Source organism: Mustela nigripes, chromosome 9 (genome assembly GCF_022355385.1).
Source record: "Mustela nigripes isolate SB6536 chromosome 9, MUSNIG.SB6536, whole genome shotgun sequence".
NCBI lineage: Eukaryota > Metazoa > Chordata > Mammalia > Carnivora > Mustelidae > Mustela > Mustela nigripes.
The window spans coordinates 81,123,571-81,137,593 of record NC_081565.1 but is presented as its reverse complement, the minus strand read 5'-3'; the positions used below and the strand labels follow the sequence as shown (position 1 = coordinate 81,137,593).

Here is a 14,023-nt window from a genome sequence, read left to right as displayed (position 1 = left end):
TTTTATAGGAAGGTTTGCTTTTTAAATTTTTTTATTTTAGTTTTTAAAAGATTTTATTTATTTATTTGACAGAAAGAGAGAGCAAGAGAGGGATCACAAGCAGGGTGAGTGGGAAAGGGAGAAGCAGGCTTCCCGCCATGTGGGGCTCCATCCCAGGGCCCTGGGATCACAACCTGAGCCAAAGGCAGAGGCTTTAACCCACTGAGCCACCCAGACGCCCCTATAGGAAGGTTTTATTTATTTATTTTTTTGAAAATTTTTATTTATCCATTTGATAGAGAGAGATCACAAGTAGGCAGAGAGGCAGGCAGAGGGGCCGGGGGGAGCAGGCTCCCTGCTGAGCAAAGAGCCTGATGCGGGGCTTGATTCCAGGACCCTGGGTTCATGACCCAAGCTGAAGGCAGACACTTGACCACTGAGCCACCCAGGCGCCCCATAGGAAGGTTTTAAATGAGAAGCCGATCCTGAGTAAGTGGTCGCCGGCAGGTACAGCAGACCCTTGCACTGACTTCCCACAGGGGCCGAGTGCTGTCTGCCGGCCTCTGTCTTTCTCCGTTGGGCACGTGTGATGCAGTTTTGAGCTCCCGTTTTAAGGGATTCAGCTTCTGCTACCAGAGGCCGGCTCATTCTCACAGTATCAGACATTGGTGCATCTTGAACATGGAAGATTTTTTTCCTAGATGGTTTGTTATGAAGCCTGGGCAGGACCAAATCGCAGGCTGGACATGTCCAGGCCACCAGGTACTTCTGGGCTTTTGTCTTTTAACATCACAGGGCAAAACCTGAGCGGAGTTTTACAGTTTTTTCACTTTAGGCAGTGTTATGAGTTGAATCGCATCCCCCACTGCCCCCGAAATTCACATGTTGGAGTCCTAATGCCTCGTCCTTAAGAATGTGACCTTATTTGGAGATAGGGTCTTTACAGAGGTAATCCAGTTAAAATGAGGTCGTTAGGGTGGGCCCTAACCCAATATGACTGGTGTCCTTATAAGAGGAGGACGCTTGGACGCAGACGTTCACAGTGTAAAGTCACCGGGAGAAGACAGCCTTCCACAAGCCAAGGACAGAAGCCTGCGTCGTGGTCCTAGAACGAACCAACCTGTCCACACCTTGGTCTCAGCCTCCAGAACCATGAGCTGAATAAATTGTAAGATTTCTGTTGGTTAAGCGCCCTAGTCTGTGAACTTTGTCAGAGCAGCCCTCGAACACTCACTCAGGCAGCCTAAGAAATTCTCCCTGAAACCAGGTGAACCGTTTAAACAGCAGCTGTCACAGCACACTCCACCTTCTCCCCCTCATATCCCGGCACAGCGAGCCTGGGGGTCACATAATCAGGTCGTGCTGCCTTCAGCTCCCCTGTGTCCTCTGGGTTCACCAGGACTGTAGCTTCAGGGCTGGACGAGGCTCCTCCATGGGGCCCCGCTCTGAGGCTGTGTGTCCAGCACAGCCAGAGCCGTGGTCACTGAGCAGGGATCCGCCTGGAACCGGACCCGTATCTGACAGCCAGGTGGGCCGCTCCTGCCGAGCGCTGGGGCCGGTCCCCGTCAATGTGGAAGTCAACCCTTCTCGAACGCCAGGACTCCTCCTTTCCTGTAATTAATCTCTTCCATGGCCCAGAGGACCCACCCTATCCTCTGCATAAGCTTAAACACATAATGTAAACTCTGTGTTTCCAGTTTTGATAGATTGAAGCAGAAAGTACTTGCGAGGGCAGAAGGAGGGGTAACCTAGCCCTGTCTGAGGGCAGGCGTGGTGGGGAGAGGAAAAGAAGATAACGCACACTTACGTGGTATGTGCTATGGGCCGTGTGTTACATGTGCTGAATGCTTCACACGGGATAACTGATTTCATTTTTCAAACAATCCTATGAGGTCAGTGCTATTATTAACCCCCTTTGCAGGGACGCCTGGGTGGCTCAGTTGGTTAAGCAGCTGCCTTCGGCTCAGGTCATGATCCCAGCGTCCTGGGATCGAGTCCCGCATCGGGCTCCTTGCTCAGCAGGGAGCCTGCTTCTCCCTCTGCCTCTGCCTGCCATTCTGTCTGCCTGTGCTCGCTCTCTTCCCCCACCTCTCTGATAAATAAATAAAATCTTAAAAAAAAAAAAAAAAAAAAAACCCTTTGCAGATGAAAAAGCTGAGGCAAAGGGAGATTCAGTGACTTGACCAAGATCACAGAGCTAGTTAGATGGGGAGCTGGACTTCAGTCCTGGGCAGTGTGGCGCCCCAGTTCATGCTGGGGGCGGAGGGCTGTGTTAGCAGGGGGTGGTGGGATTGTGTGAACCTCACTTCCCAGCTGCGGGCAGCTGACCGCTGTGTCTCAGCGTTCCGAGCTTTTCCAGCCAAGTTCCAGAGACTCTGCCCCTTTCCTGAAGTTGCAGAGCAGATACCCTAACCCAACTAATGGCAAGCCTTTCTTGACTCAAGCCAGCTCCTGTCAGCGTTCCAAATTCTGTGCCTCCTCGCTCATCTGTGCCCAAGCAAGAGAATCTCTAGAATCCTACAACTCTAGGTTCAGAGTAGAAACGTAACACGAACACAGTTTCTTCCAAAAGCAACTGGGAACAGACTTCCTGCACATAAGGAGTGGAAAGTTTTTTATTTCTTGGGAATGAGGAATCCACAGATTACTACGTATGCACATTTTTGGGGAAGAGTAGTTAATTAAGTGATTCTAATGTTGACTATTACTTATTCCATAGCAGAGGTTAAAAATCTGGGGACTGTTATAAGGTAGAGCCTCTGTAGTTGGTGGGTACCACGTGAGTGGGCCACCAAGTCCCTGTGTTCTCTTTTTCAGGGTTTCTATCACTCACTCCAGCCCCTGGGTTCCTGTTCCTTTCAGCCTGACTTTTTTTCAGTCTCTGATTTTTCCCTACACCACTCGGTCTTGGGCTTTTCTGGTTCTTTAACTGTGTGTTGAAGGAAGTTGTGGCTGCATGGGAGGGTCAGAAGTTTGTAAGTGCACCCGTGCTTGACTGTAGAGAAGTGAGGATTAGGAAGGTTTCTTTCTTTCTTTCTTTCTTTCTTTCTTTCTTTCTTTCTTTCTAAGATTTTTATTTATCCATTTGACAGATCACAAGTAGGCAGAGAGGCAGGCAGAGAGAGAGGAGGAAGCAAGCAGAGAGCCCTATGCGGGGCTCGATACCAGGACCCTGGGATCATGAACGGAGCTGAAGGCAGAGGCTTTAACCCACTGAGCCACCCAGGGGCCCCTAGGAAGGTTTCTTGAAGAGGTCTTGGGAGTGGAAGAAGGACAGATGGCAGAGGTGGACGGAGGGACGAGACGAGAGGTGCTGGATGCATCTACATCACCCCCAGGCATTACTAAAACCATCGCTGTTTTGGTCTTACTCCAGTTTGACAGATGATGAAACAGGTTCAGAAGGGTCATGTGGTCATGTAACTTGTTGGGGATCACTAGGTGTTGAACAGCAGAGGTGGGACTCAGATCCAGTCTTGCCACGTACGCACAGCTCTCTTGGCCCGTGTCGTGGGGCTGGTGTGAGTGGGCACCAGGGGACCGGGTGAGCGTGGCGTCCGGGTCACACGCCAGGCAAACCAGGAGGAGGATGCAGGAAACAGGAAAGGGCAGGAGGCAGCCGTGGCTGCGGGTGGGCCAGGGGGCGATTGCAGACACGGACTGGGCTGGGTGGAAGGAGAGGATTAGAACAACGGATTTGGTGGCATCCCGTTGAAGGTAATGGTTTAAATAAACCCCAGAGAGAGTGCATTCTGGCGACTGTGAAGAGAGCAGGCCGGTTTGGGCAGAGGCAGGCGGATCTAAGAGAGCCCCAGCTAGTGTTCGCGAACTCTGGTGATGCTGCTATGTCATGGAGCCTGTTTTTCTTACAGTGTTCTCATAGATCACCTGAGTAGCAAACATGTAAAATATATTATATATGACGGTATTAAGGGGACAGAAAATATATGCATGAAGTCATATGGTTTATTTGCAGTAAAGCTTTAAAAAAGAAATCGTGGTTTCCCTCACTCTTCTACTTTTAGTTAGAGCTTTTTCCGGCTCCCTGAAAAGCAGACCACACCCTGTAAAACAGCCCGTTTGGGACATTAGTTCATTTCCACTTGTATACTTCTAAAGCACAGGAACGGTTAAAATACCCAGGGAAGAAGAATGTCCCCTGTTTTCTTCCAGAAGAAATAAAGTAGAAATAATCAGATCAAGGGAATACACCCGTCTGATCTGTGAATTTTTATGTTCAACTTTAATCATTCAGGCTAAAGTGCCCTTGAGTATCCTAACTTAAAAGCTTTTTTGGATCGTGTAGACTTAAAGTCGTTTTTTTAAATAGATAAGTGATTTTTAATCAGATGGTTGTAGTTGTAAAGAATTTCTAGAATTCTAAGGGAATTAACTAAATAAATACATATTTCTGAAGAGTTTCCGGAGTTACAGAGAAAATGCCATATAAGTACATATTTGGATGGGGGTATTTTGGCTAGATTTTTGTTTTCTGTGTTATTGTCCTTAAGTACTCTTATGAAGGCGTTCGCACATAGATGACAATTATTTTTTTAAAGGTTTTATTTATTTATCTGACAGAGAGAGGGTAAGCACAAGCCGGAGAAGTGGCAGGCAGAGGGAAAGGGAGAAGAAGGCTCAATGAGGGGCTAGAAACCAGGACCCTGGAACTATGATCTGAGCTGAAGGCAGGCGCTTAATGACCGAGCCACCCAGGCATGCCAGAGAGGAAAGTTTAGACTTTGTTCTCTCTAATGGGGGACCCCAAGATGACAATTTTTTAAAAGGGCTAAATAGGGGCACCTGGGTGGCTCAGTGGGTTAAAGCCTCTGCCTTCAGCTCAGGACCCTGGGATTGAGCCCCACATTAGGCTCTCTGCTCAGCAGGGAGCCTGCTTCCTCCTCTCTCTGCCTACTTGTGATCTGTCAAATAAATAAATAAAATCTTTTTTTTTTAAAAAGGGCTAAATAAATAAATTATAAAACAGGACAATCTCATTTATAGAAGAAAAGCAGATTCTTTCTAATTATTTGCTAAGGCAGAATTCTCTTCCTCATGAAAGACCCAATTTTGGTTTTGTATAAGGTCATCATAGATAAGAATCACTTCATAAGATGTATGTGAAGTGCATAAAAAATTCCTACAGAAAACGAAACTTTAAAACATGCCATTTATAAAGTATCATGTCACTTTCACCCAAGTAAAGCAGCTGCCAGTGGGTAGCGAGTTTAACTTGATTTTTTTGTGTTGTTGCTAGCTCAGGCTTCGTTTCTTATTGGAGAAGGCTGTATAGTAATTTTTATCACGCGTCATTAGAAATACAATTTGTTAGAACAAAGACTGTTGTGTGTAAGTATAATTACATCTTCCTGTATGATTAAATGAGGGCTGTATTGTAGCTTTTTTCAGCGGTGGCAGCTGTAGCAAAACCAAGTTCAGCCTATAAAAGAATTCCTGTGACTAACTGGTACTAATTGTTTACAGAACAACCAGTGGGAGTAATATTCATGAATACTATGGAAATGAAATATTCCCAGACCAAGTGGTTTATCCCTTGTTTTCACCACTCTGTTGTGGTCGGATTTCATTAATTGTATAATCAGGCAAGTGAAGCGGAGTTCTTAGTTTATTGTTGGTATCGAAACATAACCCTGCATTTGTCTGGTCAGGCCTCTCAACTTCTAAATGGGAAACTGTGGCTTAAGGAGGGATTGAAGGGTTATTTAAGTCACTGACTCACCCTCTTCACTTTTTTTTTTTTTTTTTAAGATTTTATTTATCTATTTGACAGACAGAGATCACAAGTAGGCAGAGAGAGAGGAGGAAGCAGGCTCCCCGTCGAGCAGAGACCCTGATGTAGGGCTCGATCCCAGGACGCTGAGACCATGACCTGAGCCAAAGGCAGAGGCTTTAACCCACTGACCCACTCAGGCACCCCAACTATTCACTTTTTAAAACACAACCTATGACAGTAATTTATAACTAGCATATCTTTTTAACTTTTTAAAAAATTTTATTATTATTTTATTTATTTGTTTTTTAGATTTTATTTTAAACTCAATTAATATATAGTGTATTATAAGTTTCAGGGGTAGAATGTAATGATTCATCAGTTGCATGTAACACCCAGTGCTTATTACATCCAGTGCTCTCTTTACTGCCCATCACCGGGTTCCCCCATCCCCTGGCCCACCTCCCCTCCAGTAACCCTCAGTTTTATAAGCATATCTTAGTGTAATTTATAATATATTAGTTCTCACATTAAATATTATGACTGTTTCAAAGTCACTCAAGCTAAATTTTTAATGGATGAGAGAAAATAGGAAATAGATGGTTTAATTTTTTTTTTCCATACCCCGAGGACTTTGGGTGTGTACACCCCACTTTGGAGACCGCTGATTTAGGTCATTCAGGTTAAAAAAAAAAAAAAAAGACAAAGAAACTTGCTATTGAAGAAAGAGAATCTATAGAGGAAGAGTTCAAGGTTTGGGAGGGTGGGGAAGACTTTGGGACACTTACGCACTGCGGACATCTAGGTTAATCAGGATTAACCCATAATGCCTCCCTCCCGTTTTACTTCTCTTTTATGTCTGAGTCTGTTTAGACAAGGAACAGCACAAGTCCCCTAGAATATTCAGTGGTAAAAAATAAGGCTTGAAGAGATTGGTCAGGGATAGATAGATAAGTCAGGACTTCTTCAGAGGGACAGAAATGCAACTAAAATGAAATTTCACAGAAGTCAATTTATTAACTTAGATAAAAAAGTGTAAGTGGGATCTCCCGGGATGACCAGGACCTTCGGCACAGCTGGATTCAGAAGCTCAGATGAAATCATCACATTGCTGTTGGTACAGTTCTTCCTAACAGCCAGTGACGAGCCCTCGCACGTGGCAGGGAACATGCGTGCCCACAGTCCTGGCGTCCTGTCTCCCCTGGTTTGTAGCTCCGACAGGAAGGGGGCATTTTGCTGAATGTCCTATTTTCACCCCGGGAAGATGGGCTCATGTGTACCACGACTCCTTCGCTAGGCCACTGTGATGGACAGCCTGCCGTTAGCCCACGGAAAGAGGGCAAGAAAGTTCTTCCAAGCTGAGAGGAGACATTCACAACATTGAGGAGGGGCCTGAGTCTGACCCTCTCCAGACAGTATATTTTTAACGCTGTGGGAGCTTGCCTATATAGGATTCTAGAGGTATTTACAAAGATATTAAAAAAACAAAAACAAAAACAAACAGGGGCACCTGGGTGGCTCAGTGGGTTAAGGCTCTGCCTTCGGCTCAGGTCATGATCCCAGAGTCCTGGGATCGGGCCCCGCATCGGGCTCTCTGCTCTGCGGGGAGCCTGCTTCTGTCCGCCCCCAGCCCACTTGTGATCTCTGTCTGTCAAATAAATAAACAAAATTTTTTTAAAAAACAACAACACCAAACAGAATTGTTTCTCTATTAATTAGTTAATTAATTAATTTTTGCTCTCAGCTCAAGCAAGGAGTTTATAGCACTTAGAAATGCCTTGCTAGAAAACAGACAACTGGTACTCCTTACTTGTCAAAGCACAGCTTTTTGGGTAGAGGTATTTGTAGAAGGAGCAGATCAGTTTCTGATTTTTGTCCACCCAGAGGCAGGCAGGCGCTTTGGACCAATTATTTCCAGACCTTGAGATAAATCACCTCCTGTGCCATCAGTACTCGAAGGATTAGCAGCGTCACAGATTTATGTGTGGATTAATTGGGGAGTGTACGTTAGATTGCTGTGTTTAGAACCATGGTTGTCCTGCCAGTCATTTTCATTAGTGCTTCATTCAAAATTCTTTAACCTTATATAATACTGACGTTGCAGGGAAATCCGAATGAGCCTTTCCTTTTTTTTATTTATTTGTGGCTTGGCCTCACGCTCGCCACCCCCCTCACCCCACCCTGCAGAGTTTAATAGCTCAAGCTAGGGGTACACAGAGCATCTAAAAACGCAGGGGCTTGGGGCAGTGCAAAGATTGCTTCGTGTGCTTCCGCTGATGAGTGCCCGAAATGTACATGACCTTGTACTGAGAGAGACAAGATGAGGTACAAGAAATACACGGCTCTTTTGGAAGCCGCGGTTGGGATCACCCCACTGAACAAGAGGGAGCTGCTTCCCGAGAGCAGAAGACATGCGAACCTCTGGCAGTGCCCCGGGTAAGCAGAGGAGGGCAGGAGATGCTGCGCGTGTGCTGGGGTGGGGGTGGGGGGTTTCGGCAGAGGGAAGGGTCATCCTTGTCCTAAGGGTAGTAGATGGTGAGTTCTTCACTGAGAACTTGTTTCTTCCTGGCACGTAGGGCCTCGCCAGACTGAATGAAAATACTTAATAAAATTCATGGTAATAATAACTAAGAAAAACCCTAGTCTAGGCGTGCCTGGGTGGCTCAGTGGGTTAAAGCCTCTGCCTTCGGCTCAGGTCGTGATCTCAGGGTCCTGGGATTGAGCCCCGCACCGGGTTCTCTGCTCAGCAGGGAGCCTGCTTCCCCCCTCTCTCTCTGCCGGCCTCTCTGCCTACTTGTGAGCTCTCTCTGTCAAATAAATAAATAAAATCTTTTTAAAAAGAAAGAAAGAAAAACCCTAGTCTAGCAGCCAAGAAGATGAGGTAATGGGTGTTTTTAGACTCAGATATTTTAATTTTCTGATTTTGACTTTGTTTTTTTACATAGTCTATACACATAGCAGTTCTTAAAGATGAAGTAAATATGCCTTGTTTTTTCCTACAATGCAAGTGTTTTTCTGACTAAAGTGTACATGTGGAATGTTTTAGGTAAATACTTTTTACTTTACATCTCTTTCTAATGTCCCACTGGTTTACCATGGTGAAGAAGAGTTTAGATGTTTTTTTCTGAATGGTTAGAGGCCTCAATCCCTGCTTTCTTGTCTAAAGTCCCTTCTTTTGCATCTTTTACACACTGAAGAGAAGTTTAATTTAAGGTATCTATATGGCAGATAGTATTTTTAGGGACTAAATTGAATTTTTATTTTTAAAATGTTTTTAAAGATTTATTTATTTGAGAGAGAGCACATGTGAGCGTTGGGGGTAGGGGTGGGGCAGAGGGAGAGAGAGAATCTCAAGCAGACTTCCTACGGAGAAGGAACCGGACATGGGGCTAGATCCCATGACCCTGAGATCATGACCTGAGTCAAAAGGAAGAGTTGGACGCTTGACCTACTGAGCCACCCAGGCGCCCCTGAATTGAATTTTTAAACTGAAGGAACCACACATTGGCACTCACTCAGGGATCCACTTGAGGCATCTGTGTAGCTAATATTTCTTTTTAAGATTATTTATTTATTTACTTGTCAGAAAGAGAGAGAGAGAGAGCAGCATAAGTGGGGGGGGCAGCAGGCAGAGGGGGAAGCAGGCTCCCCGCTGAGCAAGGAGCCCCATGTGGGACTCGATCCCAGGACCCTGGGATCATGATCTGAACCGAAGGGAGACACTGAACCAACTGAGCCACCCAGGCACCCCAGATATTTCTCTTTAAAAAGTAGAAGGTCACTAGCTTATTTTATTTAAAGATTTATTTATTTATTTTAGAGAGAGAGAGAGAGCGTGCATGCATGAACTAGAGGGGTAGAAGGAGAAGGAGAGAATCCCAATTAGTCTCCATGCCTAGCTAGGAGCTCGACTTGGGGCTCTATCTCAGGACACTGAGATCCTGACCTGAGCTGTAATCAACATTCGGATGCTTAACTGACCGAGCCACCCAGCTGCCCCCAGTCACTAGCTTATTTTTAACATATAAACAATATACATCCATTCGACAAGATTTAGAAAGTGCAAGAAAATAAGGGGGAAAATCATTCGTAATCCCATCTTTCTAAGAGAGTTCGTATAATCATTTACAACAGAACTTTTCAACGGAGGGAGAGGGTGGGGTTTGCCCCCCAGGGGACATGGGGCAACGTCTGTGCAGGATTTTGGCTGCTACAACCTGGGGAGTTGCTACTGCTTTCTAGCAGGTGGAAGTCAGGGATGCTGTCCAACATCCTAAAGTGGGTAGGACAGTCCCCCCTTCCCTGCAAGAAAGCCCAAAATGTCAATAGTGCTGCCGTTCAGACATTTGATAGCGGCAGATTTTCTTCCTATCTCTAAAAGGTACTTTTTATTATTAGCAATACATGAGCTATTTCTTGAAGAAATTTTAGGGATCCTTTAGAACGGAATCCTGAGGCTTCATCCTCGTCACTAAGGAAAGGAAGTGTATATAGGCACCAAGAGGGCGAGGGGTATGTAGTGACCTGGGGAGAGTCCAAGTTTAGTGAGGGCTAATGTTTAGTGAGGGCCATGGGAGACGTGTCGTAATGGCCAAATTGTGATCCTTTAGTTTTAATTTTTTAAACATTTAAAAAAATTTTAATTCAATTAATTAACATTTAATGTATTACTGGTTTCCGAGGTACAGGTCCATGCTTCTTCAATCTTATATAATGGCTATTGCTCATTATGTAACATCAAATTGTGATTCTTTTTTTGTTTTTCTAAGATTATTTGTTTATTTATTTGACAGAGAGAGAGATCACAAGTAGGCAGAGAGGCAGGCAGAGAGAGAGGGGAAAGCAGGCTCCCTGCTGAGCAGAGAGTCCGATGCGGGGCTTGATCCCAAGATCCTGCCATCATGACCTGAGCCGAAGGCAGAGGCTTAACCCACTGAGCCACCCAGGTGCCCCTAAATTGTGATATTTTTAAGTTGCTCCTGGAGATGGGGCATACTGTAGCCTGGACTTCTGTCCCAGACTGACAGGAGTGTAGAGCTGGGAGGGCCTTTTGTCGGGGGCAGCAGACAGGTTTCCTGTGGCATGGCAAAGCCAGTCGGTGTGTGGGCTGCTGGGCCGTCAAGTAGGGAGGACCCCCGGGTCAAGTCTGGGCTTAGCAGAAAAGAAATACTGTGAGTGAGGAGGGACATACTGATACGGAAAATGGGAGATTGTAACACGAGGTCTGTGTCTTCATCACTCTCTGATTCTGATTTGGTCTTTGATTTTTACAAGTGTGAAACCGAGACTCATTTGAGTCACCACGATCGAGGGCTTGGCCCTCAGACAGCAACTGAATGTTCTTGGTTTCTGGCTCGGGATCAGTCCTTAAAGGATTCTCCCAAAACAGACCCACATGATTCAGATGTGTAAATGGATTGCCACATTATTCATTTCTTTTTGGAGATAAGCTTTTCCAGCCATTGGAATGAGTAAGCACCCTAAGTAAAACCATCTCCGCTTCTCGTTTCCCCAAGTCCAGCCAAACAGAAGTCAAACCATTCACTCCAAAGTGATTCTTACTAAAGGAAGCTGAATGTTGTCTCTCTCCCGCATTCTCTCTCTCTCTTTTTAAGAGAGCATTCCCTGAGGCCTGATGAAATAGCACTATGTCACAGGACGACGAGCTCTGTAATACTTTGAGTTCTTTAAATACACAGGGACTAAACATTGTTTTGCTGGTTCTCATTCTTTGGTTTACTGACTCCCTTTTCACCTAACACAGTCTTCCTTTGAACATGGGAATATCCTTCACTAAGCTTTTAGTAAAATCTCCTTTCTGGGTAACCTAGCAGGGGTTATCGCCTACTGATTAATTTCACTAATCAGTTCCAAATCTTTCAGGGTCACTTCTTTGTCTTATTTCTCACATTTTATTTTTTTAAAAGATTTTATTTATTTATGTCACAGACAGATAACAAGTAGGTAGAGAGGCAGGCAGAGAGAGAAGGGGAAGCAGCCTCCCTGCTCAGCACAGAGCCTGATGCGGGGCTCAATCCCAGTACCCTGGGATCATGACCTGAGCCGAAGGCAGAGGCTTTAACCCACTGAGCCACCCAGGTGCCCCTATTTCTCACATTTTAATGTACATACGAATCACTGTTAAGATGTAGGTTATAGTTCTGTGATTATGGTGGGGCCTGGGAGTCTGCATTTTAATAAGCGTCCAGGTTCTGCTGTCAACCCAGTGATGACCAGTGCATGGTCTGGGTGATGCTGATGGCTCAGCCCGTGACCCACACTTTGAGGAGTAAGCCTCTTAAGAAATGCTTCCTATGAGAGGACACCTGCTTTTCTCTTGACCTCAAACTTTTTTTTTAAAGTTTATTTATTCAAGTAATCTCTACACCCCACGTGGGGCTCGAACCTAAAACACTGAGACCCAAGAGTCGCACCATCCTCTGCCTGAGCCCGTCAGGCGGCCTGACTTTTTAAACTTCTCTGATCTTCCTGAGGGCTTGCCGTCCCAATACTGGCCCCCTCCCTGCTGGCCTTAGAGATGACAGTGGTAAGAAGGCCGGTGGCTGGCCCCACTGCTGTGGAGGGAAATCTGCCACGAGCCTTCTGACCCGGGATCCCGATGGGGCTGGTTGACTAAGGCTGATATTTTTTCCAGGAATTTAGGTCCTTTCATTCTTTTAAAGAAATATTGCAGTTGCTGCAACGTGTAATACTGTGTAGTATTCAAGAGCAGCTGCTTTTGCATTTTAAAACATAATTAATTGGAAGTCAGGTCATGATTCACTTTTCAAAACCTCAAGGAATTCATTGGCCGCCAACGCCCTCCTCCTTTGAGTACTTGGTCTTGCAGTCTGCAGACCGCGCTGTGCTTGGGCTTCTCCTCTGTAAACTCTAGTCACGTGACAGGCCCCACCCACCAGCTACCCACTGTGGGCTGCATGTTGCAAGTTCACGGTGGCACAGTTTGCATGGCTTCTGCAGGTGCATGTTTACCCCAGTACCTGGCACCTGGGGGTGCTCTGCAAAGATTTGCCCGTGCTTAACTTGGTGTCAGTAGAGCCACAGATAAAGAAAAAAAAATGTTTAAAAAAATTGACATTCCCAAACACAAAAATACTGACCCACTTGTGGATTTTGCTTTTAAAATTTTGTCCAGTTTCTCATGTTACCTGACATTAATTTCACATATCTGTCAATACTCTTGAAAACTAAGAATATAATTTAGTTCTTTCTCAAGCTATTTCTAAGTTTTAAAGTAGCCCTGGTCAATATTGGTGTATTTTAGAAATGGTTAGGGTTAGGGTTAGGGTTAGATCTCAAAAATTTGGGAATCTTATCAAAGAAAGTTAAAAGCAAGATGTTTTGAACATGCAGGAAACGGATTTAATTAAAAAACAATCTGATTCTATACAAGAAACAAGCACTTTTTGGAGCTGATACCTGTAGAAGAATTTCATGTTAAAGCCAAAAGCGTAACCAAGCCCATCTTGATTTGCTGGCCATTTATTTATCTTTGGAAGTAATAACAGAAACCATGCATGGGCCGGGCTCTAATCCTGTTGCTCGCTTTGTGGGATGTCCAGATGGGCTTGCTTTAGCCACTGCCTACATTTCCTGCTGATCCTTGGAGGAGAAGGGAAATGTGTCCCTTGCCTGTATAAATAAAATCGACACTATCCTTTATTGCTATTTCATTGTGTGGGGACCGTTTTGCATAGATAACCACAATCTCACTTTGTCTGCAAACAGAAGAGTATGTGCAGAACTGGTGAGAAGCCACATTCTTCCTCCCACTGGACACGACTGCCCTGTGTGAAGCTGCGGGGGCCCAGACCTCGCCCGGGAGTGAGCTTGCCTCCTTGTGCGCTTTAAAAGGCATACGCAGGATTAATAAAAATGTGCAGAAGGGATGTTCGTTGGATTTCCTTGAAATTAGGGGTAAAACAAACAAACAAACAAAAAACTGCCACCTTTCAAAGTGTGGGCAATCCGCAAATGTAAAAGTAGAGACGAGCCAGTATTATAAATGCTGTGAAAAATGAATTCCCTTTTAGTTTCAAATGTTTTTCCTATTGTATAGTTTAAAAATAAAAAGAAATTATTTATTTATTTGACAGAGAGAGACAGCGAGAGAGGGAAGGCAGGGAGCGTGGGAGAGGGAGAAGCAGGCTTCCCGCTGAGCAAGGAGCCCGACGTGGGGCTCGATCCCATCATGACCTAGCTGAAGGCAGACGTCCAACTGACTGAGCCACCCAGGTGCCCCTATTATATACTTTTTAAAAAAGATTTATCTACTTATTTGAGAGAGTGAGC

General features: G+C 45.1%; 1 protein-coding gene across 1 annotated transcript in view; it reads left to right on the top strand.

The window, feature by feature from the left end:
- The window catches only part of TJP2 (tight junction protein 2), a 121,014-nt gene that overhangs the window by 11,652 nt on the left and 95,339 nt on the right, over positions 1–14,023 (top strand). The gene's annotated exons all lie outside the window — the stretch shown is intronic.